Source organism: Pristiophorus japonicus, chromosome 6 (genome assembly GCF_044704955.1).
Source record: "Pristiophorus japonicus isolate sPriJap1 chromosome 6, sPriJap1.hap1, whole genome shotgun sequence".
NCBI lineage: Eukaryota > Metazoa > Chordata > Chondrichthyes > Pristiophoridae > Pristiophorus > Pristiophorus japonicus.
The window spans coordinates 64,027,564-64,054,303 of record NC_091982.1 but is presented as its reverse complement, the minus strand read 5'-3'; positions in this window follow the sequence as shown (position 1 = coordinate 64,054,303).

Here is a 26,740-nt window from a genome sequence, read left to right as displayed (position 1 = left end):
AAACAAATTTGAGATTGAAAGTATGCCTTTTCGGAGCTCGGGTGACTTTGGTTCTATCAGACACTGGGGCAGATCTCGACTGCGCAATTGTGTGAACTGTTAATGGTGAGTCGGCAGCACGTTTTACCACTCTCCTGATTTTAATTTCCATTGAATTCAAATCGAGAGAGATGTATAATGGGTGGCTGATTTGATAGCGCTTGTTTTACACTATCGCACAAAGTTAAAATGACCCTGTCTCTCTCTTTCATACTATTTTTCTCTCCGTCTTTCTCTCTCTCTCTCACACTGTCTTTCTCTCTGTCTCTTACATTTTTTTCTCTGTCTTTCTCTCACTCACAGTCATTTGCTTTCATTCTTTCTGTCTCTCTCTTTCTCTCTCTCTCTCTCTCGCTCTCTTCTCACTCTCCTTTCACCCTTATCCTTGGCAATGACTCTCACAGTCAAGTTCAGACAAAACTTCACAATCTGGACATCTTTGAATGATGAAAATGTCAGATAATTTACAACACAGGAACATTTTCCCTGTTCAAGAACGTCTTTAATGCTTACTATTTAACAATTTGAGGCAATCACAAACTTAAACTATAATACTTAAATTAAACACTGCTTTATCCTATTCACCATTGATAATATTATCAAAGCTCCCCTGGCATTGTGCATGAGCTCTGTACTGCATTGAAGTGTCAGCCGAGATTATTGAGCTCAAGTCTCTGGACTGGGGCTTGAACCCACCAACTTTTTATTTAGTCTTTTCCGGGATGTGGGCATCGCTGGCAAGGTCAGCATTTATTGCCCATCCCTAATTGCCCTTGAGAAGGTGGTGGTGAGCCACCTTCTTGAACCGCTGCAGTCCGTGTGGTGAACGTGCTCCCACAGTGCTGTTAGGGAGGGAGTTCGAGGTTTTTGACCCAGCGACGATGAAGGAACGATTGATATATTTCCAAATCAGGATGGTGTGTGACTCGGAGGGGAACTTAGAGGTGGTGATGTTCCCATGCGCCTGCTGCCCTTGTCCTTCTAGTGGTAGAGGTCGGAAGTTTGGGAGGTGCTGCTGAAGAAGCCTTGGCGAGTTGCTGCAGTGCATCTTGTGTTGATACTGGATTCTTTTCCCTTCAATCTGTTTCAGCGAATTCACTGACACACGAACACTTTCAGTCTCAGCAACATAAGACCTTTATTCTGTAGATTTTCCGGCCGGGACCTGTTAAGATAAAAGGGAACACTCTCGATTCAAGTCTGTCCACCTTTCTCCTGACAAGTCTCGTAACAGTACAAAAGCTCAACACTTATACATTGTTACAGCAGAACACATTTGAGTGACACTCAGTTTATACAATCATTGGTCGATTTCCCCCATAGCATACCCAATTGCAGGCTAACAACTCTCCAAATAGGGCGGGCTCCAGGGATGTGTTTATTGTTTCGATTTCCCTATTTCATGGCTGGATATAGCAGCACCTCGTCTGAATCATGTCTGACTTTTGCTTTTTCACGTAACTCGTGTTTGACCACAACTCTGAGTAATCCTTAGTTTGTGTCGACAGGGCAAATATCGCAGCTGGACAATTTCTCTTGGCCATTTTCCCATGATCCCTTACTAACACATTCTCAAATCTTCTATCTACATTCTCATTCCCCCCTTTTATCATTCTATGATAACCCTGGTGATTATTCCAGGAGTATCGCATTCAGCCGTTCGCATTCTTGTTTCTCATACTCTTCTTGATTCTCGAGTAAACCTTTAGTTTGTTCAACCAAATTCCGGGAGCTCGTGACTAAGAGTTTGCTCCAATTTCGCCATCATTACTTTACAACAGACATTAAAGCAACCAATAATCAGACAACAGGTAACTATTATCATCACGAGAATAACTGCTCCATGCATTAAATAAGATCCCCACGATCCTCCTAATAACCAATCCAACCAACCATTTCCTTTCTTTGGGCCCTGCCTAAACTCATCCAGCTGCTTTTTTTATGGCATCAATGGCCTGGGTGATATTGTACGATTCGTCCGTGACATGTGTTATACATTTGTCCCCTATGATCGCGGGGAGTCCACCCAGGGGTAGCCACGAACAGGGCCTCTACTGATTGGGCTAGTGGTTAATACACAGTTCGATTGCCATGCAATCGGGTATGGGTCTGATAAAATAAGTTATCCTGTAGCCCTTCCAGTTCAGCTAGGATAGCACAAGATAGCACAATTATACCTGCTAGCTTACACATGTTTAAATAATTTTAGACGATACTATACATTAGTTAACAATAGGATAAGGACAAATCAAAAACAGCTAAGTCTGTTTGTTCCTTTCTTTTCCCGTGTTCTTGGCTTTTTTCTTCCTGCCCCAAGGATGTGGTTTATTCAGCTATGGAGGAGAGGAAGTCTGGAACAGAAACAAGGGTTAGGACGACTGATAACATCAGCTTATGTAGTAGCCAGTTTACAGTGGTGCAGGTGAACCCAGGCACTTCTCCCTTCAACCTTAGCTGCGGTGGGGGTCGTGAGTAATACCTGAAAGGGCCCCTTCCATCGTGGCTCTAGTCCCTTTCGAATCCATTTCTTAATCAGGACATACTTCCCTGGTGCCACGAGGGACGATTCGGGTAAAACTGGGAGGTCAAGGTGAACCTCTCGAACCTGGTTGTGAGCTAGTCGCAGAGCCTGAGTCAGAGAAAGAACATAGGTGGTCATCAATCGAGCGGGATACCATATCTAGGAACAATTTCCCTTATTAACACCGTAACAACAGTTTGAGCCTTATTGTCCAGGGTAGGGTAGGTTTCAATCCATCTGCTAAACACATCTACTATTACTAACACATATTTGTAACACTGAACTTTTTGCAACTCAATGTAGTCCAACTGCAAGGTCTCAAACGGACCTTCTGGTAGGGGCGTCTTACCCCAATCACAGGGGACTCCCTTCCCTGGATTATGCTGTTGGCAAACAAGGCAGCGACTACTGATGTTCTGGGCTAGCATCTGGAGTCTAGGGTGCCACCAAGTGGCCAAAAGCGTGTCACTTGTTGTCCTTGCTCCACAATGAGTAGCAAAATGCATACATTCAATAACCCATAGAGCCAACTCGTCAGACATGCAAGTCTGTTCCGCAGGAGTGGTCCAGAGTTTAGAAACATTATCATAAGTACATCCATAATCTTTCCACAACAGTTTATCTTTTTCAGGAGCGTCCTCCTGTGCTTTAATGACATCTTGGATGGTTGGCATTAGTTTTTCCGAGGCTAACTTATCCTTGGCAGGACTTTTAGTTTGACTCATCATTCTAGGCACCACCATTTGTTGTCCACAAGAAGCCTGTTTAGCCTCTCTGTCAGCACGGCGGTTTCCTATATCGACCGGAGAGTTTCCGGTAGTGTGGGCAGTGCACTTGACAATGGCAATACGCTTGGGGAGCATGAGGGCTTGCAACAAATCAGATACTAGTTGCCTATCTCATTCCCCTGTGAGGTTAGGAATCCCCTGTTTTTCCATAACTGTCCGAAATCATGGGCTACCCCAAAGGCATACCTAGAATCGGTATAGATATTGACTTTGAGGTCTTTGGCCAAGATACAGGCTCGGGTGAGGGCGAATAGTTCAGCTTGTTGGGCAGAATAGGCGGTTTCAAAAGCAGCAGATTCCAAGACCTGATTCTCCTGGTTTACTATGGCGTATCCTGAGATTCGTGTACCTTCTGGATTAATAGAAGAACTTCCGTCAACATACAAAATACAGTCTGGGTCTTCCATTGGTACGTCAACTAAATCTTCCCTGACCGACGAGGCCTCCTGAATTAAAGACAAACAATCATGACTGGGTTCTTCCTCATCTTGGGGTGGCTCAGTAAGAAAACAGGCCGGATTAATGGCCGTACAGTGCCGAAAGGTCAGCTTAGGATTATTCAGTAGGTAGATCTCATATCTGCTTTGCCTGACCATGGTAAGGTGTTGAGTCTGCAGTTGGCCCAGGAGGGCAGCTACGGAGTGAGAGATGTACACAACAATATCCTGCTGGAGGGTAATGTTGGCAGCGGATTGAAGGCTATTGTAGATGGCGGTTAATATTTGAGTACATACAGGGTGCCCCAAGGCAACGGGGTCTATTTTGGAAGAGTAGTAGGCAACAGGCCTATGCTTATCCCCGTGTTTCTGAGTTAACACAGCAGTGGCACAGTCTTTCAAGATTGTACAATACAGTTGAAAAGGCCGGTCATCGAGGGGCCGGCTCAAAGCCGGAGCTTGCAGCAGGGCTGTCTTTAGTTCCTTAAAGGCTTGGACGTCTGCAGTTTTTATTTCAAAGCTGCCTTCCTTATTTGTATACGGGGCGAGGTGCTTAGTTATCAAGGCAACGTTAGGGATCCAGGATCTACAGTAATTGATCATCCCCCACCACTGTCGCATTTGTTTAGCCGTGCTAGGGACTGGAAACTGGCAAATTGGTTCGTCATCCGGGGAGGTTTTCTGTACAATCAAGTTACGTAATCGGGGGACGGTTGGCCAAAGGGGTTGTTCTGGGAGAAGTTAGTGTAAGATCCCCGTCCTCTTCCCCCTTGCCCCCCTCCTCTTCCTCCTCTTCCTCTTTCGTGCCGACGGGAGGGACACTCTCTACTCCAATGTCCTTCTTGCCCACAATTAAAGCATCCATCTCGTCTTTCCCAGCCCCGACCTCTTCCCATACCAGGCTGGGGACAGTAGGGCGGTCCGTAATTAGCAGGGCCCTGGGCCATTTGTGTGTTGGGTATATCCGTATCCTTGGTTATCCACCCATCCCTTTACACAGTACTGTGGTTCCATCTGGTATCCCCTCGGGTCGGACCAGGGTCCTCTGCGTGGGGGTTCTTCCTTTCTAGTCACATATTCGGTTTTGACCCGGGTCAGGGGTGTGCCTCCTCCTTCCCCTCCTTTCTTCTCCTGCCAATAATATTTTACCGCTCTTTCCATTTGGGCTCTACTGTTATCTGCCCAATTCATATTATTTGTCCGGATAGCGTGAGCAATCGAATAGGGCAGGCACTGAAGTAGAATAGCGCAGAATTGAGGTGAATTGTCCCCTGCCCTGAAGGCATTATCTCCTGATTGACCTCCGTATATTTCAATAAATCTTTCCATGAATTCGTCGGCAGTTTCTTCTCGTTTAGGTTTAGTCTCTAATACTGCTGCCATACTGATGGGCTTCTGAAGGTTCTTGCTGAGAGCATTAAAGATAGCGTTTAGGCGATCCTGGGCATTATTAGGGTGAGCAGTCACTAATGCACCATGGGTGGCTCGCCTCAAATTTTCTAAGAACCGGACGTGTTCAGTCGGGCTCAGGGTCTGCTGCACTAAGGACCACAAGTCTCTCGATTCCGCATTATAAACTCCAATGGTGAGTCGGAGGCGATCTATAAACTTGACAGGTTATTTTTTTTCCCGATCTGGTATGGTAGCCAGGATAGCCATAATCTCATTCGGTTTCCATGGCATATATATTTCTATGGTGGGGTGGTCCGCAACCTGCTCTGGATTGGGATTTGGCATGGGTCGAACTGGGAACTGCCTAGTTCCTACCCTAGTTTTCTGGACAGAAGTATTATTTCCTGAGGCCGTTTCTCTATCTGAAGAGCACTCCGAGCCTGTAGAACTAATGCTGGAGCTTCAGCTATGACGAGTGGGTCGTCGCCAATGGCCCCGAGGTTCAGACTGAGAGCGGGGCTGATGAGAGCGCCCGCGTCTCCTCCCTGGACTAGGGGTAGCTGTTTTCCGAATGGTCAGGCTACGTCTTCTGGTCCGAGCGGCTACAGGGTCTATGAACTGAGGACTTGAGTCATGGTAGGAGTCACTATCTGAAGAGGAAGAGTCTGTCTGGGCTTGTTGGTTCATTGGTGTGGGGTTACGGTTATTGTCACCTCCTACCACCGGAGTGTAAGGTGGAGGTCGGCGGGAAGGGGACTGTGGTGAGGGGCCCTGGGCTGCGGGAGGCGCTGTTGGGGTTGGGCGCCGAGTCAGTGACCATTCATCAAATTCATCATCAGCCTCGGTCAACGCAAAACCAACCATTCGACCACGTGGTCTATCGGTACCCTTCTCAGAGGTCCCAGGGGAACTTTTAGTACGTTTCTCGTGTGCGCACTCTCTCTTTAGGACATCTACAGTTTTAACATGTCCTCCTTCTGTCAAGGACAGCCCTAGTTTAGTGGCGTTCTCCTGCCAGCTTGACAGAAGGGACTCATCTTTCAGCTTTTGACAGTACTGTCTCCATTTGGCTATTAAATTTTGTTTTTACTCAACAGACCTATCCTTTGTGCATTTCCTGGCTCCGTAACTTATCATCCGACTATACGTAATTCAATAAGGTTCACACTCTTAAACTTCCCACATACAGGACAACACTACGAAGGGTTAAAAAAACTTTCACTGTTTGAAAAAGTAGGTGGAGCTAAAGCAAACCACAACTCCCCGGTTTCCCCAACACAAGCTTTCTTATCCACAGTAAAAATCATACAAGCATTTAAAACAGACGTTCACAAGATTCTCTCTTTTGTTTTTGGATCCATGACCTTTCAGGGAATTCGTAGTTTTATCTAAATTACCCATCCTTGTGTCGCCGCACGTTGGATCGGGGTCCTAATTAATCCGAATCGTCCCCCACGCCGCCCCGTGGTGATCTCAGTTTAGCTTACCCAGAGCCTAGGTGGACCAAGTGATATACAAGATCGACACCGCACCTGGCGTAAGTACAATTTAAAATTTACACAGTCCCGCGTAGTCCCGCAGCTTAATTTTCCGTAATTCCCTAACCTCCGCGTTTCCCTACGCGGTTCTCGCGATTCTCTATTTACTTGGGCCTCGAACCCACACAGCCTGTTCGTGACGCCGCACGACAATCTTTCTAGGTTCCCGATTTAAATCCAATCAGTGCCTAGACGGGCCAAGTGATATACAAGGTCAACGTCACACCTGACTTGGACACTTATTTACTAAATTTAAAACGTGTTCGCCAGATTGACTTGGATCTCGTTCAGACACCACCTGAGAACCAGCGAGTGGCTAAACTTTCCTCAGACTTTTGAAACCGGAGGAAACTGGAGCAGTATTGAAATTATACTTACTCCAGTGGCCATTTTCCTCTCGTCTCGTCCAAGGCTAGTCTAGCTCTTAATTCGCAAGTTTTCTGCAGTCGTCCGTTGAGATCCCACTTCTGACACCAAATGTTGATACTGGATTCTTTTCCCTTCAATCTGTTTCAGCGAATTCACTGACACACAAACACTTTTAGTCTTAGCAACATAAGACCTTTATTCTGTAGATTTTCCAGCCGGGACCTGTTAAGATAAAAGGGAACACTCTCGATTCTGTCCACCTTTCTCCTGACAAGTCTCATAACAGTACAAAAGCTCAACACTTATACATTGTTACAGCAGAACACATTTGAGTGACACTCAGTTTATACAATCATTGGTCGATTTCCCCCATAGCATACCCAATTGCAGGCTAACAACTCTCCAAATAGGGCGGGCTCCAGGGATGTGTTTATTGTTTCGATTTCCCTATTTCATGGCTGGATATAGCAGCACCTCGTCTGAATCATGTCTGACTTTTGCTTTTTCACGTAACTCGTGTTTGACCACAACTCTGAGTAATCCTTAGTTTGTGTCGACAGGGCAAATATCGCAGCTGGACAATTTCTCTTGGCCATTTTCCCATGATCCCTTACTAACACATTCTCAAACCTTCTATCTACATTCTCACTTGTAGATGGTAAACACTGCAGCCACCGTGCGCCGATGGTGGAGGGAGTGAATATTGAAGGTGCTGGATGGGGTACCAATCAAGTGGGCTGCTTTGTCCTGGATGGTGTCGAGCTTCTTGAGTGTTGTTGGAGCTGCACTCATCCAGACAAGTGGAGAGTATTCCATCACACTCCTGACTTGTGCCTTGTAGATGGTGGAAACGCTTTGAGGAGTCAGGGGGACTCGCCGCAGAATACCCAGCCTCTGATCTGCTCTTACACCCCACAGTATTTATGTGGCTGGTCCAGTTAAGTTTCTGATCAATGGTGACCCCCAGGATGTTGATGGTGGGGGATTCGGCGATGGTAATGCCGTTGAATGTCAAGGGGAGGTGGATAGACTCTCGCTTGTTGGAGATAGTCATTGCCTGGCACTTGTGTGACGTGAATGTTACTTGCCACTTATCAGCCCAAGCCTGAATGTTGTCCAGGTCTTGCTGCATGCGGCCATGGACTGCTCCATTACCTGAGGAGTTATGAATGGAACTGAACACTGTGCAATCATCAGTGAACATCCCCACTTCTGACCTTACGATGGAGGGAAGGTCATTGATGAAGCAGCTAAAGGTGGTTGGGCCTAGGACACTGCCCTGAGGAACTCCTGTAGCGATGTCCTGGGGCTGAGATGATTGACCTCCAACCACCACAACCATCTTCTTTTGTGCCAGGTATGGCTCCAACCAGTTTTCCCCCTGATTCCCATTGACTTCAGTTTTACAAGGACTCCTTGATACCACACTCAGTCAAATGCTGTCTTGATGTCAAGGGCAGTCACTCTCACCTCATCTCTGGAATTCAGCTCTTTTGTCCATGTTTGGACCAAGTGGTCCTGGCAGAACCCAAATTGGGCTTCAGAACTGGTTATTGGTGAGTAAGTGCCCCTCAATAGCACTGTCAACGACACCTTCCATCACTTTGCTGATGATTTGAGAGTAGATTGGGCAGTAATTGGCCGGATTGGATTTGTCTTGCTTTTTGTGGACAGGATACACCTGGGCAGTTTTCCACATTGTCGGTAAATGCCAGTGTTGTAGCTATACTGTAACAGCTTGAGGAGCGGCTAGTTCTGGAGCACAAGTCTTCAGCACGACAGCCGGGATGTTGTCGGGACCCATAGCCTTTGCTGTATGTACTGCGCTCAGCTGTTACTTGATATCACATAGAATTACATGGACTGAACAGCACAGAAACAGCCCCTTTTACCCCAACAGATCCATGCCGGTGTTTATACTGCGCACAGTCTCATGTGGAATGAATCAAAATGGCTGAAGACTGGCTGCGAGGAGAGAGAGCTGGAGAGTTGAAGAGGTTTAGGGAGGGAATTACAGAACTTATGGCCCTTGGCAGCTGAAAGTACGGCCACCAATGACGCGGTGATGAAAATCGGGGAGGTGCAAGAAGCAGAGATCTCAGAGATTTGTGGGCTCGGAGAAGGTTACAGAGATAGGAAGGGCCGAGGCCATGGAAGTATTTGAAAACAAGGATGAGAATTTTAAAATCGAGACCTTGCAAGCCCGGGAGCCTATGTAGGTCACCGAGCACAGGGGTGATGGTTGAGCGGGACCTGATGCAAGTTAGGACACGGGCAGCAGAGTTTTGGATGAGCTGGTGTTTACAGAGGGATCAAGGTAGGAGGCTAGCCAGGAGATTATTGCAAATTTGAGTCTGGAGGTAGGAAAGACACGGACGGTGATTGTCCAAGCCCAATTGCACTGCCAATGAATCTACTTCAGAAACACCAACAATAATTAGCATTTACATAGTGCCTTTAACATAGTAAAATGCGCCCAAGGCACTTCCCAGCAGCATTATCAAACAAAATTTGACATTTCAGATTAAAAGAGTTGGCGGTGGTGCATCTGAAGATCAACCTCTCTCATATTGGTACGCGCCGCCCACGATTTTCCAACACCCGCTGGCGGAGGTGCTGTTCTTCTGCACGTAATGCAAAAACGATCTAGTACAATATAAAAGCTGGGTCATTGAATATATTTAAGGTGCAGATAGATAGATTTTTGAACAATAGTGGAGTGAAGGGTTATGGGGAGCGGGCGGGGAAGTGGAGTTGAGTCCATGATCAGATCAGCTATGATCTTATTGAATGGCGGAGCAGGCTCGAGTGGCCAAATAGCCTACTCCTGCTCCTATTTCTTACGTTCTTATGTTTTAGTATTCCAAAGTCTAATCTCCGATCTACTAAAACCCAAATACAACTTAGTGGGTAGCATTCTTGCCTCTGAGCCAGAAGGTTGTAGGTTCAAGTCCCACTCCAGAGACTTGATCACACAAATCTGATGCTCCCAGTGCAGTGCTGAGGGAGCCCCGCACTGTTGGAGGTGCCGTCCTTTGGATGAGATGTTAAATCAAGGCCCCGTCTGCTCTCACAGGTGGATGTAAAAGAAAAAAGAAAGACTTGGATTTATATAGCGCCTTTCATGACCACCGGATGTCTCAAAGCACTTTACAGCCAATTAAATACTTTTTGGAGTGTAGTCATTGTTGTAATGTAGAAAAAGATCCCATGGCACTATTTTGAAGAAGAGTGGGAAGTGCTCCCCAATGTCCTGGGACAATATTTATCCCTCAATCTACATAACAAAAAACCCCAGAATATCTGGTCTTGATCACATTGCTGTTTATGGGAGCTTGCTGTGCGCAAATTGGCTGCTGCGTTTCCCACATTACAACAGTGACCATACTCCAAAAGTACTTCCTTGGCTGTAAAGTGCTTTGAGACGTCAGGTGGTTATGAAAGGCGCCATATGAAAGCAAATCTTTCTTTCTTTCAAATTAACAGGACGAATGCTGAGAGGCGACTTACAGATGCCCTGAATCCAAATTTACTGGGAATTAATATAAAAGGCCCTTTTCTACCTTTAGCAGCAGTAAAGAGGCAAGGACAAGGCCCAGGTCTAAACATCTGTGTTTTCCTGAGAATATAAATATCTCGAAAAATTCCCCAAATTTTTCAGGGGTAACAATTTAAGTTATTTCTTTGCACCACCAAAAATGTGGTCTCGATAAAAGTGATCACGAAGCTGTCGGATTGTCGTAAAAACCCATCTCGTTCACTAATGCTCTTTAGGGAAGGAAACCTGCCGCCCTTACCTGGTCTGGGCCTATATGTGACTCCAGTCCCACAGCAACGTGGTTGACTCTTAACTGACCTCTGAAATGGCCCAGCGAGCCACTCAATGGAAACTAGAGATGGGCAATAAATGCTGGCCTTGCCAGCGACACCCACATCCCAAGAATAATATTTTTGTTAAATTCTGTTTCTGATTTGATTTGTTTACATGAGATCTTCATTTTACTAAAAAAATATCCTGATTCTCTTTTTTATGTCGCCTTGATGTCAGATGGATTTTGAGATTCTACTTTCTTACCTTTGTGCGCGAGATAAATCCTCAGCGGTGCAAGATCAATAAAATCCCAGCGTGCCAACAAAGGCACAACTGAGACATCACAATCGGAGGCAGGAAAATCAATGAAATGGGAAACATGGGATCAGAAGGAAGCCATTCAGATCCTCGACCCTGTCCTGCCTTTAAATGAGATCATGGCGCGTCTGTATCTTGACTCCAATTACCCGCCTTGGTTTCATATCCCTTAATACCCTTGACTAACAAAAATCTATCAATCTTAGTTTGTGTAATTATTAATTGGCCCCCCGCCCCAGCCTCAAACAGCTTTTGTGGGGAGAGAGTTCCAATTTCCCATTACCCTTTATGCTTGCGTCTGCGCACATTCAGAGACTGAACCTCAAGTCATAGTCGACATCTTCACTCAGACGTACGAAAGCATGGGCCTTACACTAAACATCCGTAAGACAAAGATCCTCCACCAACCTGACCCCGCCACACAGCACTACCACCCAGTCATCAAGATCCACGGCATGGCCCTGGACAACGTGGACCACTTTCCATATTTCGGGAGCCTATTATTAGCAAGGGCAAACATTGACGACGAGATTCAACACCGCCTCCAGTGCGCCAGCGCAGCCTTCGGCCGCCTGAGGAAAAGAGTGTTTGAAGATCAGGCTCTCAAATCTGCCACCAAGCTCATGGTCTACAGGGCTGTAGTAATACCTGCCCTCTTATATGGATCAGAGACATGGACCATATACAGTAGACACCTCAAATCGCTGGAGAAATACCATCAACGATGTCTCCGCAAGATCCTGCAAATCCCCTGGCAGGACAGACATACCAACGTTAGTGTCCGCGACCAGGCCAACATCCCCAGCATTGAAGCACTGACCACATTCGACCAGCTCTGCTGGGCGGGCCACATTGTTTGCATGCCTGACACAAGACTCCCAAAGCAAGCGCTCTACTCGGAACACCTTCACGACAAGCGAGCCCCAGGTGGGCAGAGGAAACATTTCAAGGGCTCCCTCAAAGCCTCTCTGATAAAATGCAACATTCCCACCGACATCTGGGAGTCCCTGGCCAAAGACTGCCCTAAATGGAGGAAGTGCATCCGTGAGGCGCTGAGCACCTCGAGTCTCATTGCCGAGTGCATGCAGAAACCAAGAGCAGGCAGCGAAAGGAGCGTACGGCAAACCAGACTCCCCACCCACCCTTTCCTCCAACCACAGTCTGTCCTACCTGTGACAGAGACTGTAATTCCTGTATTGGACTGTACAGCCGCCTGAGAACTCACTTTTAGAGTGGAAGCAAGTCTTCCTCGATTTCGAGGGACTGCCTATGATGATGACCCTTGGTGTGAAGAAGTGATTCCAGACATCACCCCTGAACGGCATGGCTCTAATTTTAAGGTGATGCCCCCTTGTTCTGGACTCCTCCCCCACCAGAGGAAACAGTTTCTCTTGATTGACCCCCATCGAACCCTTTAATCATCTTAAACACCTCAAATACATCACCCCTTAAATTAACGCTCGATAAATGTGAATTTTGGAGGTTGAGCTAATGCTGTTGTGACCCTTCAAACGGGAGTGATACAGAGCAGAGCGGTTTCACAGTGATCCCCTCTTCTGATATTCGGAGATTAGAAAGCTATGGGAGGGACTCGCACTAATATAACCACATAGGATTCTGCCTTAGAGCAAGCAGCAAGCTGAAGTGGCCTTCATGTCCGCTCTTTATTGTAACGTATAAATATTGAACCAGAAGGATGATCTAAAGATCATTTACCATTGGGCCCCGAGGTGCATTTACTGACTTTGAAGTTGAGGAATAATGAATTCACGGGATCACCAGTTTATGTGCATAGCCTGCAGCCAAGGATAAATAGGTAGAATAAAACTCAAAGACCATCAAGATGAATTGGGAGAAATACCATCAAGAGGCCACTTTTTGTTGTGAAATGCAATGCAGTATTTGCAGTGTATTGTGCTTTCTAAAAACGAGAAGGTTCTGGGGAGATTTACTAGAGGTACTCAAAACTATGAAGGGTTTTGATAGAGTAAATAAGGAGAGGTTGTTTCCAGTTGCAGGAGGGTCAGGAACCAGAGTACACAGATTGATGATAATTGGTAAAAGAACCAGAGGGGGAGAGAGGAGAATGTATTTTCCGCAGCGAGTTGTTGTGATCAGGAACACGCTGCCTAAAAGGGCGGTGGAAGCAGATTCAATAGTCACTTTCAAAAGGGAATTGGATAAATAGTTCAAAAGGAAAATTTGGTAGGGCTGTGGGGAAAGAGCCAGGGGGAGTGGGACCAATTGGATAGCTCATTTAGAATGGCCTCCTTCTGTGCTGTAAGATTCTATGATGCCTTATATTTGCAGTAAGACCTTTATCCACATAATCAAGGTTCCCAGGAATCAAATACACATCCAGGGTAGTGAAGAACAAATCATTTCTATTTTCAAATTAATAGGCATTATTACTGGGGGAGACCATCGTTTTTGAAACGGATATAGGGCGGGGAGGGGGTTGGGGTTAGGTCCCTCTCTCTCCCAGCTCCAATAATATTCTGTCTACCCCACTCCAAACCCCACCCACAAAAGTTGTGCATTTCTGTGAGATTCTACCCGTCTCTTGAGGTGCGGAGTCTCGCTGGAATGGAACAGGAAGACAAATTCCCAGATCTTCATCCAAGTGATCGATCTTTCACACGTGAGGTTCGACAGTCTGCGCTTGTGTGATAGACAACGTTGGCCGTATAACGCGGAGTCTGAACTCGTCTAAACCCACCGTCCAAACAACATTACAGGGGTCAAATTTAACCCTGACCTGAGCCAATTACTCATCGACAGTTCATCATCATAGGCAGTCCCTTGGAATCAGTTACTGATTTCCCCGCTATGGTCAGTTACTGATTCCCCCGATGGTCAGTTACTGATTCCCCCTGTGGTCAGTTACTGAATTACCCCCTATGGTCAGTTACTGATTGCCATGTTTAGTCAGTTACTGATTCTACCTATGGTCAGTTACTGATTCCCCCTATGGTCAGTTACTGATTCCCCTAAGGTCAGCTACATTTCCACTATGGTCAGCTACTGATTCCCCTTATGGTCAGTTACTGACTCCCACTATGGTCAGTTGCTGAATCCCACTATGGTCAGTTACTGACTCCCACTATGGTCAGTTACTGATTCCCCTATGGTCAGTTACTGATTCACCTGTGGTCAGTTATAATGCCCCCATGGTCAGTTACTGATTCGTCCTATGGTCAGTTACTGATTCCCCCCATGGTCAGTTACTGATTCCACTATGGTCAGTTTCCCCACTATGGTCAGTTACTGATTCCCCCTATGGTCAGTTACTAATTCCCCCCTATGGTCAGTTACTGATTCCCTTATGGTCAGTTACTAATTCCCCCTATGGTCAGTTACCGATTCCCCCTATGGTCAGTTACTGATTCGCTTATGGTCAGTTATTGATTTCCACTATGGTCAGTAACTGATTACCCCTATGGTCAGTTACTGATTCGCCTTTGGTCAGTTATTGATTCCCCTATGGTCAGTTACTGATTCCCTCCATGGTCAGTACCTGATACCCATTATGGTCAGTTATTGATTCCCACTATGGCCAATTACTGATTCCCGCTATGGTCAGTTACTAATTCCCCTATGATCAGTTACTGATTCCCCCTACGGTCAGTTACTTATTCCCCCCTATGGTCAGTTACTGGTTCCCGCTATGGTCAGTTACTGATTCCCACTATACTCAGTTACTAATTCCCCCCGATGGTCAGTTACCAACTCCCCTTTATGATCAGTTACTGGTTCCCCCTATGGTCAGTTACTGATTCCACTATGGTCAGTTACTGATTCCCCTACGATCAGGTACTGATTCCCACTATGGTCCATTACTGATTCCCCTATGGCCAGTTACTGATTCCCCTATGGTCAGTTACAGATTCCCCTAAATTCAGCTACATTCCCACTGTGGTCAGTTACTGATTCCCCCTATGGTCAGTTATTGATTCCCACTATGGTCAGTAACTGATTCCCCCTATGGTCAGTTACTGATTCACCTATGATCAGTTATTGATTCCCACTATGGTCAGTTATTGATTCCCCTCTGGTCAGTTACTGATTCCCCTTTGGTCAGTTACTGATTGCACTATGGTCAGTTTCCCCACTATGGTCAGTTACATATTCCCCTATGTTCAGTTACTGATTCCCCGATGGTCAGTTACTGATTACCCCTATGGTCAGTTATTGATTCCCCTTATGGTCAGTTACTAATTCCCCCCATGGTCAGTTACTGATTCCTCTATGGTCAGTTAATGATTTCCCCTATGATCAGTTATTGATTCCCGCTATGGTCAGTTACTGATTCTCTTATGGTCAGTTACTGATACCCCCGATGGCCAGTTACTAATTCCTATATGGTCAGTTACTGATTCCCCCAATGGTCAGTTACTGATTCCCCCTTTTGGTAAGTTACTGATTCCCTTATGGTCAGTAACTAATACCCACTATGGTCAGTTATTGATTCCCACTATGTTCAGTTACTGATTCCCCTATGATCAGTTACTGATTCCCGCTACGGTCAGTTACTAATTTCCCCCTATGGTCAGTTACTGGATCCCCCTATGGTCAGTTACTGGTTCCCCCCTACGGTCAGTTACTGATTCCCCCTTTAGTCAGTTACTAATTCCCCCCGATGGTCAGTTACCAACTCCCCTTTATGATCAGTTACTGGTTCCCCCCTATGTTCAGTTACTGATTCCACTATGGTCAGTTACTGATTTCCCTACGATCAGTTACTGATTCCCACTATGGTCCATTACTGATTCCCACTGTGGTCAGTTACTGATTCCCCCTATGGTCAGTTATTGATTCCCACTATGGTCAGTTACTGATTACCCCTATGGTCAGTTATTGATTCCCGCTATGGTCAGTTACTGATTCTCTTATGGTCAGTTACTGATACCCCCGATGGCCAGTTACTAATTCCTATATGGTCAGTTACTGATTCCCCCAATGGTCAGTTACTGATTCCCCTACGATCAGTTACTGATTCCCACTATGGTCCATTACTGATTCCCACTGTGGTCAGTTACTGATTCCCCCTATGGTCAGTAACTAATACCCACTATGGTCAGTTATTGATTCGCACTATGTTCAGTTACTGATTCCCCCTACGGTCAGTTACTAATTTCCCCCTATGGTCACTTAATGGATCCCCCTATGGTCAGTTACTAATTCCTTCCGATGGTCAGTTACCAACTCCCCCTTATGATCAGTTACTGATTCCCCCTATGGACAGTTAATGATTGCCCCCTTTGGTCAGTTAATGATTCCCCCTATGGTCAGTTACTGATTCCCCCTATGGTCAGTTACTGATTCCACTATGGTCAGTTACTGATTCCCCTACGATCAATTACTGATTCCCACTATAGTCCATTACTGATTCCCCTATGGCCAGTTACTGGTACCCGCTATGGTCAGTTACTGATTCCCCCTATAGTCAGTTACTAATTACCCCCGATGGTCAGTTACCAACTCCCCTTTATGATCAGTTACTGGTTCCCCCCTATGTTCAGTTACTGATTCCACTATGGTCAGTTACTGATTCCCCTATGGTCAGTTACAGATTCCCCTAAGTTCAGCTACATTCCCACTGTGGTCAGTTACTGATTCCCCCTATGGTCAGTTATTGATTCCCACTGTGGTCAGTAACTGATTACCCCTATGGTCAGTTACTGATTCGCCTATGGTCAGTTACTGATTACCCCTATGGTCAGGTATTGATTCCCACTATTATCAGTTACTGATTCTCTTATGGTCAGTTACTGATACCCCCGATGGCCAGTTACTAATTCCTATATGGTCAATTACTGGTTCCCCCAATGGTCAGTTACTGATGCCCCCCTATATTAGGTTACTGATTCCCACTATGGTCAGTTACCAACTTCCCTTTATGATCAGTTACTGGTTTGCCCCTATGGTCAGTTACTGATTCCACTATGGTCAGTTACTGATTCCCCTATGGTCAGTTACTAATTCCCACCATGGTCAGTTACTGATTCCCCTATGGTCAGTTACTGATTACCCCTATGGTCAGTTATTGATTCCCCTTATGGTCAGTTACTGATTCTCTTATGGTCAGTTACTGATACCCCCGATGGCCAGTTACTAATTCCTATATGGTCAGTTACTGATTCCCCCAATGGTCAGTTACTGATTCCCTCCTATATTAGGTTACTGATTCCCACTATGGTCAGTTACTGATTCCCCGCTATGGTCAGTTACTGATTCCCTTATGGTCAGTAATTAATACCCACTATGGTCAGTTATTGATTCGCACTATGTTCAGTTACTGATTCCCCCTACGGTCAGTTACTAATTTCCCCCTATGGTCACTTACTGGATCCCCCTATGGTCAGTTACTAATTCCCCCCGATGGTCAGTTACCAACTCCCCCTTATGATCAGTTACTGATTCCCCCTATGGACAGTTAATGATTGCCCCATTTGGTCAGTTAATGATTCCCCCTATGGTCAGTTACTGATTCCCCCTATGGTCAGTTACTGATTCCCCTATCGTCAGTGACTGATTCCCCTATGGTCCGTTACTAATTCCCCCTATGATCAGTTACTGACACCCCACTATGGTCATTTACTTATTCCCCTATGGCCAGTTATTAATTCCCCCTATTGTCAGTTACTGATTCCCCACTATGGTCAGTTACTGATTCCCACTATGGTAAGTTACTGATTCCCCTATGGTCAGTTTCTAATTCCCCCCTATGTTGAGTTATTGATTTCCTTATGGTCAGTTACTGATGCCCCCTATGGTCAGTTACTGATGCCCCCTAAGGTCAGTTACTGATTCCCTTATGGTCAGTCACTGATACCCCCAATGGCCAGTTACTGATTCCTATATGGTAAGTTACTGATTCCCCCAATGGTCAGTTACTGATTTCCTTACGGTCAGTAAATGATACCTACTATGGTCAGTTATTGATTCCCACTATGGTCAGTTACTGATTCCCGCTATGTTCAGTTACTGATTCCCCGATGATCAGTTACTGATTCCCCCTACGGTCAGTTACTAATTTCCCCCCTATGGTCAGTTGCTGGTTCCCGCTCTGGTCAGTTACTGATTCCCCCTATACTCAGTTACTAATTCCCCCCGATGGTCAGTTACCAACTCCCCCTTATGATCAGTTACTGATTCCCCCTATGGACAGTTATTGATTGCCCCCTTTGGTCAGTTAATGATTCCCCCAATGGTCAGTTATTGATTCCCCCTATGGTCAGTAACATTCCCACTATGGTCAGTTACTGGTTTCCCCTATGGTCAGTTACTGATTCCACCTATGGTCAGTTACTGATTCTCACTATGGTCAGTATCTGATTCCCCCTATGGTCAGTTACTGATTCCCCCCTATAGTCAGTTACTGATTCCACTATGGTCAGTTACTGATTTCCCTAAGGTCAGTTACTGATTCCCACCATGGTCCGTAACTGATTCCCCTATGGTCAGTTACAGATTCCGCAAGATAAATTACTGATTCCGCTTTGGTCAGTTACGAATTCCCCTGATGGTCAGTTACTGATTGCCCTCTGGTCAGTTACTAATTCCCCCTATGGTAAGTTACTGATTCCCACTATGATCAGTTACTGATTCCCACTATGGTAAGTTACTGATTCCCACTATGGTCAGTTACTGATTCCCCGATGGTCAGTTACTGATTTTCCTAAGGTCAGCTACATTCCCACTATGGTCAGTTACTGATTCCTATATGGTCAGTTACTGATTCCACCCTACCTTCAGTTACTGATGCCCCCCTGTGTTCAGTTACTGATTCCCCTTATGGTCAGTTTAACACTTTGGTCAGTTACTGATTTACCCTATGGTCAGTAGCGGATTCCCCTATGGTCAGTTATTGATTCCCCATATGGTCAGCTACTGATTCCCACTATGGTCGTTTACTGATTCCACCTTCGGTCAGTTACTGATTTTCCCTATCGTCAGTTACTGATTCTTGCTATGGTCAGTTATTGATTCCCCCCATGGTCAGTTACTGATTCCCCCTATGGTAAGTTACTGATTCTCACTATGGTTAGTTACTGATTCCCCCCATGGTCAGTTACTGGTTCCCCACTATGGTAAGTTACTGATTCCACTTATGGTCAGTTTAACACTTTGGTCAGTTACTGATTTACCCTATGGTCAGTAGCGGATTCCCTTTTTTGGTCAGTTATTGATTCCCCCATATGGTCAGTTACTGATTCCCACTATGGTCGTTTGCTGATTCCACCTTCGGTCACTTACTGATTTTCCCTATCGTCAGTTACTGATTCTCGCCATGGTCAGTTACTGATTCCCCACTATGGTAAGTTACTGATTCCCCACTATGGTCAGTTACCAACTTCCCTTTATGATCAGTTACTGGTTTGCCCCTATGGTCAGTTACTGATTCCACTATGGTCAGTTACTGATTCCCCTATGGTCAGTTACTAATTCCCACCATGGTCAGTTACTGATTCCCCTATGGTCAGTTACTGATTACCCCTATGGTCAGTTATTGATTCCCCTTATGGTCAGTTACTGATTCTCTTATGGTCAGTTACTGATACCCCCGATGGCCAGTTACTAATTCCTATATGGTCAGTTACTGATTCCCCCAATGGTCAGTTACTGATTCCCCCCTATATTAGGTTACTGATTCCCACTATGGTCAGTTACTGATTCCCCGCTATGGTCAGTTACTGATTCCCTTATGGTCAGTAATTAATACCCACTATGGTCAGTTATTGATTCGCACTATGTTCAGTTACTGATTCCCCCTACGGTCAGTTACTAATTTCCCCCTATGGTCACTTACTGGATCCCCCTATGGTCAGTTACTAATTCCCCCCGATGGTCAGTTACCAACTCCCCCTTATGATCAGTTACTGATTCCCCCTATGGACAGTTAATGATTGCCCCATTTGGTCAGTTAATGATTCCCCCTATGGTCAGTTACTGATTCCCCCTATGGTCAGTTACTGATTCCCCTATCGTCAGTGACTGATTCCCCTATGGTCCGTTACTAATTCCCCCTATGATCAGTTACTGACACCCCACTATGGTCATTTACTTATTCCCCTATGGCCAGTTATTAATTCCCCCTATAGTCAGTTACTGATTCCCCACTATGGTCAGTTACTGATTCCCACTATGGTAAGTTACTGATTCCCCTATGGTCAGTTTCTAATTCCCCCCTATGTTGAGTTATTGATTTCCTTATGGTCAGTTACTGATGCCCCCTATGGTCAGTTACTGATGCCCCCTAAGGTCAGTTACTGATTCCCTTATGGTCAGTTACTGATACCCCCAATGGCCAGTTACTGATTCCTATATGGTAAGTTACTGATTCCCCCAATGGTCAGTTACTGATTCCCCGCTCTGTTCAGTTACTGATTCCCACTATGGTCAGTTACTGATTCCCCCCTATGGTCAGTTACTGATTTCCTTACGGTCAGTAAATGATACCTACTATGGTCAGTTATTGATTCCCACTATGGTCAGTTACTGATTCCCGCTATGTTCAGTTACTGATTCCCCGATGATCAGTTACTGATTCCCCCTACGGTCAGTTACTAATTTCCCCCCTATGGTCAGTTGCTGGTTCCCGCTCTGGTCAGTTACTGATTCCCCCTATACTCAGTTACTAATTCCCCCCGATGGTCAGTTACCAACTCCCCCTTATGATCAGTTACTGATTCCCCCTATGGACAGTTATTGATTGCCCCCTTTGGTCAGTTAATGATTCCCCCAATGGTCAGTTATTGATTCCCCCTATGGTCAGTAACATTCCCACTATGGTCAGTTACTGGTTTCCCCTATGGTCAGTTACTGATTCCACCTATGGTCAGTTACTGATTCTCACTATGGTCAGTAACTGATTCCCCCTATGGTCAGTTACTGATTCCCCCCTATAGTCAGTTACTGATTCCACTATGGTCAGTTACTGATTTCCCTAAGGTCAGTTACTGATTCCCACCATGGTCCGTAACTGATTCCCCTATGGTCAGTTACAGATTCCGCAAGATAAATTACTGATTCCGCTTTGGTCAGTTACGAATTCCCCTGATGGTCAGTTACTGATTGCCCTCTGGTCAGTTACTAATTCCCCCTATGGTAAGTTACTGATTCCCACTATGATCAGTTACTGATTCCCACTATGGTAAGTTACTGATTCCCACTATGGTCAGTTACTGATTCCCCGATGGTCAGTTACTGATTTTCCTAAGGTCAGCTACATTCCCACTATGGTCAGTTACTGATTCCACCCTACCTTCAGTTACTGATGCCCCCCTGTGTTCAGTTACTGATTCCCCTTATGGTCAGTTTAACACTTTGGTCAGTTACTGATTTACCCTATGGTCAGTAGCGGATTCCCCTATGGTCAGTTATTGATTCCCCATATGGTCAGCTACTGATTCCCACTATGGTCGTTTACTGATTCCACCTTCGGTCAGTTACTGATTTTCCCTATCGTCAGTTACTGATTCTCGCTATGGTCAGTTATTGATTCCCCCCATGGTCAGTTACTGATTCCCCCTATGGTAAGTTACTGATTCTCACTATGGTTAGTTACTGATTCCCCCCATGGTCAGTTACTGATTCCCCACTATGGTAAGTTACTGATTCCACTTATGGTCAGTTTAACACTTTGGTCAGTTACTGATTTACCCTATGGTCAGTAGCGGATTCCCTTTTTTGGTCAGTTATTGATTCCCCCATATGGTCAGTTACTGATTCCCACTATGGTCGTTTGCTGATTCCACCTTCGGTCAGTTACTGATTTTCCCTATCGTCAGTTACTGATTCTCGCTATGGTCAGTTACTGATTCCCCACTATGGTAAGTTACTGATTCCCCACTATGGTCAGTTCCCTCAGGTTAGCTACATTCCCACTTGGTCAGATACTGATTACCCCTATGGTCAGTAACATTCCCACTCTGGTCAGTTCTTGATTCCTCGATGGTCAGTTACTGATTACCCGAAGTTCAGCTACATTCCCAGTTTGGTCAGTTAATGATCCCTGCTATGGTCAATTACTGATTGCTCCTCTGGTCTGTTACTACTTGCCCCTATGGTCAGTTACTGATTCTCCCTATGGTCAGTTACTGATTCCCCCTATGGTCAATTACTGATTCACACCTATTGTCAGTTACCCCCCTATGGTCAGTTACTGATTTCTACTTTCGTCAGGTACTGAGTCCCCTATGGTCAATTTCCCCCCCATGGTCAGTTACTGAATCCCCCTATGGTCAGTTTCACCCTATGGTAAGTTACTGATTCCCCCTGTGGTCAGTTACCGAGTCCCCCTATGGTCAGTTGAGGATTCCCTCTATGGTCAGTCACTGATTCCCCCTATGGTCAGTTACAGGTTCCCGTTATGGTCAGTTACTGATTCCCCCTATAGTCAGTTACTAATTCCCCCCCGATGGTCAGTTACCAACTCCCCATTATGATCAGTTACTGATTCCCCCTATGGACAGTTACTGATTGCCCCCTTTGGTCAGTTAATGATTCCCCCAATGGTCAGTTACTGATTCCCCCTATGATCAGTAACATTCCCACTATGGTCAGTTACTGATTCCCCCTGTAGTCAGATACTGGTTCCCCTTTATGGTCAGTTACTGATTCCCCTATGGTCAGTTACTGATTCCCCCTATGGTCAGTTACTGATTCTCACTATGATCAGTAACTGATTCCCCCTATGGTCAGTTACTGATTCCCACTAAGGTCCGTTACTGATTCCCCTATGGTCAGTTACAGATTCCCCAAGATCAGTTACTGATTCCCCTATGGTCAGTTACTGATTCCCCCGATGGTCAGTCACTGATTGCCCTATGGTCAGTTTCTAATTCCCCCTATGGTCACCGACTGATGCCCCGCTATGGTCAGTTACTGATTCCCACAATGGTCGTTTACTGATTCCCCCTTCGGTCAGTTACTGATTTTCCCAATCGTCAGTTACTGATTCTCGCGATGGTCAGTTACTGAGTCCCCCCATGGTCAGTTACTGATTCCCCCTATGGTCAGTTACTGATTCTCACTATGGTCAGTTACTGATTCCCCACTATGGTCAGTTACTGATTTCCCTAAGGTTAGCCACATTCCCACTGTGGTCAGATACTGATTACCGCTATTGTCAGTACCATTCCCACTCTGATCAGTTCCTGATTCGCCTGTGGTCATTTATTGATTTCCCGAAAGGCAGCTACATTCCCACTATGGTCAGTTACTGATTCCCCCTATGGTCAGTTACTGATTCCCCCCTGTAGTCAGTTACTGATTCCACTATGGTCAGTTACTGATTTCCCGAAGGTCAGATACTGATTCCCACTATTGTCCGTTACTCATGCCCCCATGGTCAGTTACTGGTTCTCCTTATGGTCAGTTTCCCCCCTCTTGGTCAGTTACTGATTCCCCCTATGGTCAATTACTGATTCCCCCTATGGTCAGTTACTGATTGTCCCCTGAGGTCAGTTACTGATGCCCCCTGTGGTCAGTTAATGATTCCCCTTATGGTCAGTTTAACCCTTTGGTAAGTTACTGATTTACCCTATGGTCAGTAGCGGATTCCCCTATGGTCAATTATTGATTCCCCCATATAGTCAGTTACTGATTCCCACTATGGTCGTTTACTGATTCCCCCTTCGGTCAGTTACTGATTTTCCCAATCGTCAGTTACTGATTCTCGCTATGGTCAGTTACTGATTCCCCCCATGGTCAGTAACTGATTCCCCCTATGGTCAGTTACTGATTCTCACTATGGTCAGTTACTGATTCCCTCTATGGTCAGTTCCTGATTCCCCCTCTGGTCAGTTCCTGATTCCCCCTCTGGTCAGTTACTGATTCCCCACTATGGTTAGTTACTGATTTCCCTAAGGTTAGCCACATTCCCACTGTGGTCAGATACTGATTACCCCTATGGTCAGTAACATTCCCACTCTGGTCAGTTCCTGATTCCCCTATGGTCAGTTACTGATTCCCCCTATGGTCAGTTATTGATTCCCCCTATGGTCAGTTACTGATTGCTCCTATGGTCAGTTACTGATTCTCCCTATGGTCAGTTACTGATTCCCCCTATGCCAGTTACTGATTCACCCCTATTGTCAGTTACCCCCCTATGGTCAGTTACTGATTTCTACTTTCGTCAGGTACTGATTCTCCCTATGGTCAATTTCCCCCCCATGGTCAGTTACTGAATCCCGCTATGGTCAGTTTCCCCCTATGGTAAGTTACTGATTCCTCCTGTGGTCAGCTACCAAGTCCCCCTATGGTCAGTTAAGGATTCCCTCTATGGCCAGTTACTAATTCCCCATTTTTTAGTTACTGATTCCCCCTATGGTCAGTTACTGATTCCCCCCTATGGTCAGTTATTGATCCCCACTCTGGTCAGTTACTGATTCCCACTATGGTCAGTTACTGATTCCCACAATGGTCAGTTGCTGATTCTCCCTGTGGTCAGTTACTCATTCTCCCCATAGTCAGTTACTGATTCCCCCTATGATCAGTAACATTCCCACTATGGTCAGTTACTGATTCCCCCTGTAGTCAGATACTGGTTCCCCTTTATGGTCAGTTACTGATTCCCCTATGGTCAGTTACTGATTCCCCCTATGGTCAGTTACTGATTCTCACTATGATCAGTAACTGATTCCCCCTATGGTCAGTTACTGATTCCCACTAAGGTCCGTTACTGATTCCCCTATGGTCAGTTACAGATTCCCCAAGATCAGTTACTGATTCCCCTATGGTCAGTTACTGATTCCCCCGATGGTCAGTCACTGATTGCCCTATGGTCAGTTTCTAATTCCCCCTATGGTCACCGACTGATGCCCCGCTATGGTCAGTTACTGATTCCCACAATGGTCGTTTACTGATTCCCCCTTCGGTCAGTTACTGATTTTCCCAATCGTCAGTTACTGATTCTCGCGATGGTCAGTTACTGAGTCCCCCCATGGTCAGTTACTGATTCCCCCTATGGTCAGTTACTGATTCTCACTATGGTCAGTTACTGATTCCCCACTATGGTCAGTTACTGATTTCCCTAAGGTTAGCCACATTCCCACTGTGGTCAGATACTGATTACCGCTATTGTCAGTACCATTCCCACTCTGATCAGTTCCTGATTCGCCTGTGGTCATTTATTGATTTCCCGAAAGGCAGCTACATTCCCACTATGGTCAGTTACTGATTCCCCCTATGGTCAGTTACTGATTCCCCCCTGTAGTCAGTTACTGATTCCACTATGGTCAGTTACTGATTTCCCGAAGGTCAGATACTGATTCCCACTATTGTCCGTTACTCATGCCCCCATGGTCAGTTACTGGTTCTCCTTATGGTCAGTTTCCCCCCTCTTGGTCAGTTACTGATTCCCCCTATGGTCAGTTACTGATTCCCCCTATGGTCAGTTACTGATTGTCCCCTGAGGTCAGTTACTGATGCCCCCTGTGGTCAGTTAATGATTCCCCTTATGGTCAGTTTAACCCTTTGGTAAGTTACTGATTTACCCTATGGTCAGTAGCGGATTCCCCTATGGTCAATTATTGATTCCCCCATATAGTCAGTTACTGATTCCCACTATGGTCGTTTACTGATTCCCCCTTCGGTCAGTTACTGATTTTCCCAATCGTCAGTTACTGATTCTCGCTATGGTCAGTTACTGATTCCCCCCATGGTCAGTAACTGATTCCCCCTATGGTCAGTTACTGATTCTCACTATGGTCAGTTACTGCTTCCCTCTATGGTCAGTTCCTGATTCCCCCTCTGGTCAGTTCCTGATTCCCCCTCTGGTCAGTTACTGATTCCCCACTATGGTTAGTTACTGATTTCCCTAAGGTTAGCCACATTCCCACTGTGGTCAGATACTGATTACCCCTATGGTCAGTAACATTCCCACTCTGGTCAGTTCCTGATTCCCCTATGGTCAGTTACTGATTCCCCCTATGGTCAGTTATTGATTCCCCCTATGGTCAGTTACTGATTGCTCCTATGGTCAGTTACTGATTCTCCCTATGGTCAGTTACTGATTCCCCCTATGCCAGTTACTGATTCACCCCTATTGTCAGTTACCCCCCTATGGTCAGTTACTGATTTCTACTTTCGTCAGGTACTGATTCTCCCTATGGTCAATTTCCCCCCCATGGTCAGTTACTGAATCCCGCTATGGTCAGTTTCCCCCTATGGTAAGTTACTGATTCCTCCTGTGGTCAGCTACCAAGTCCCCCTATGGTCAGTTAAGGATTCCCTCTATGGCCAGTTACTAATTCCCCATTTTTTAGTTACTGATTCCCCCTATGGTCAGTTACTGATTCCCCCCTATGGTCAGTTATTGATCCCCACTCTGGTCAGTTACTGATTCCCACTATGGTCAGTTACTGATTCCCACAATGGTCAGTTGCTGATTCTCCCTGTGGTCAGTTACTCATTCTCCCCATAGTCAGTTACTGATTCCCCCTATGGTCAGTTACTGAATCCCCCTATGGTCAGTTACTGATTCCCCACTATGGTCAGTTACTGATTCCCACTATGGTCAG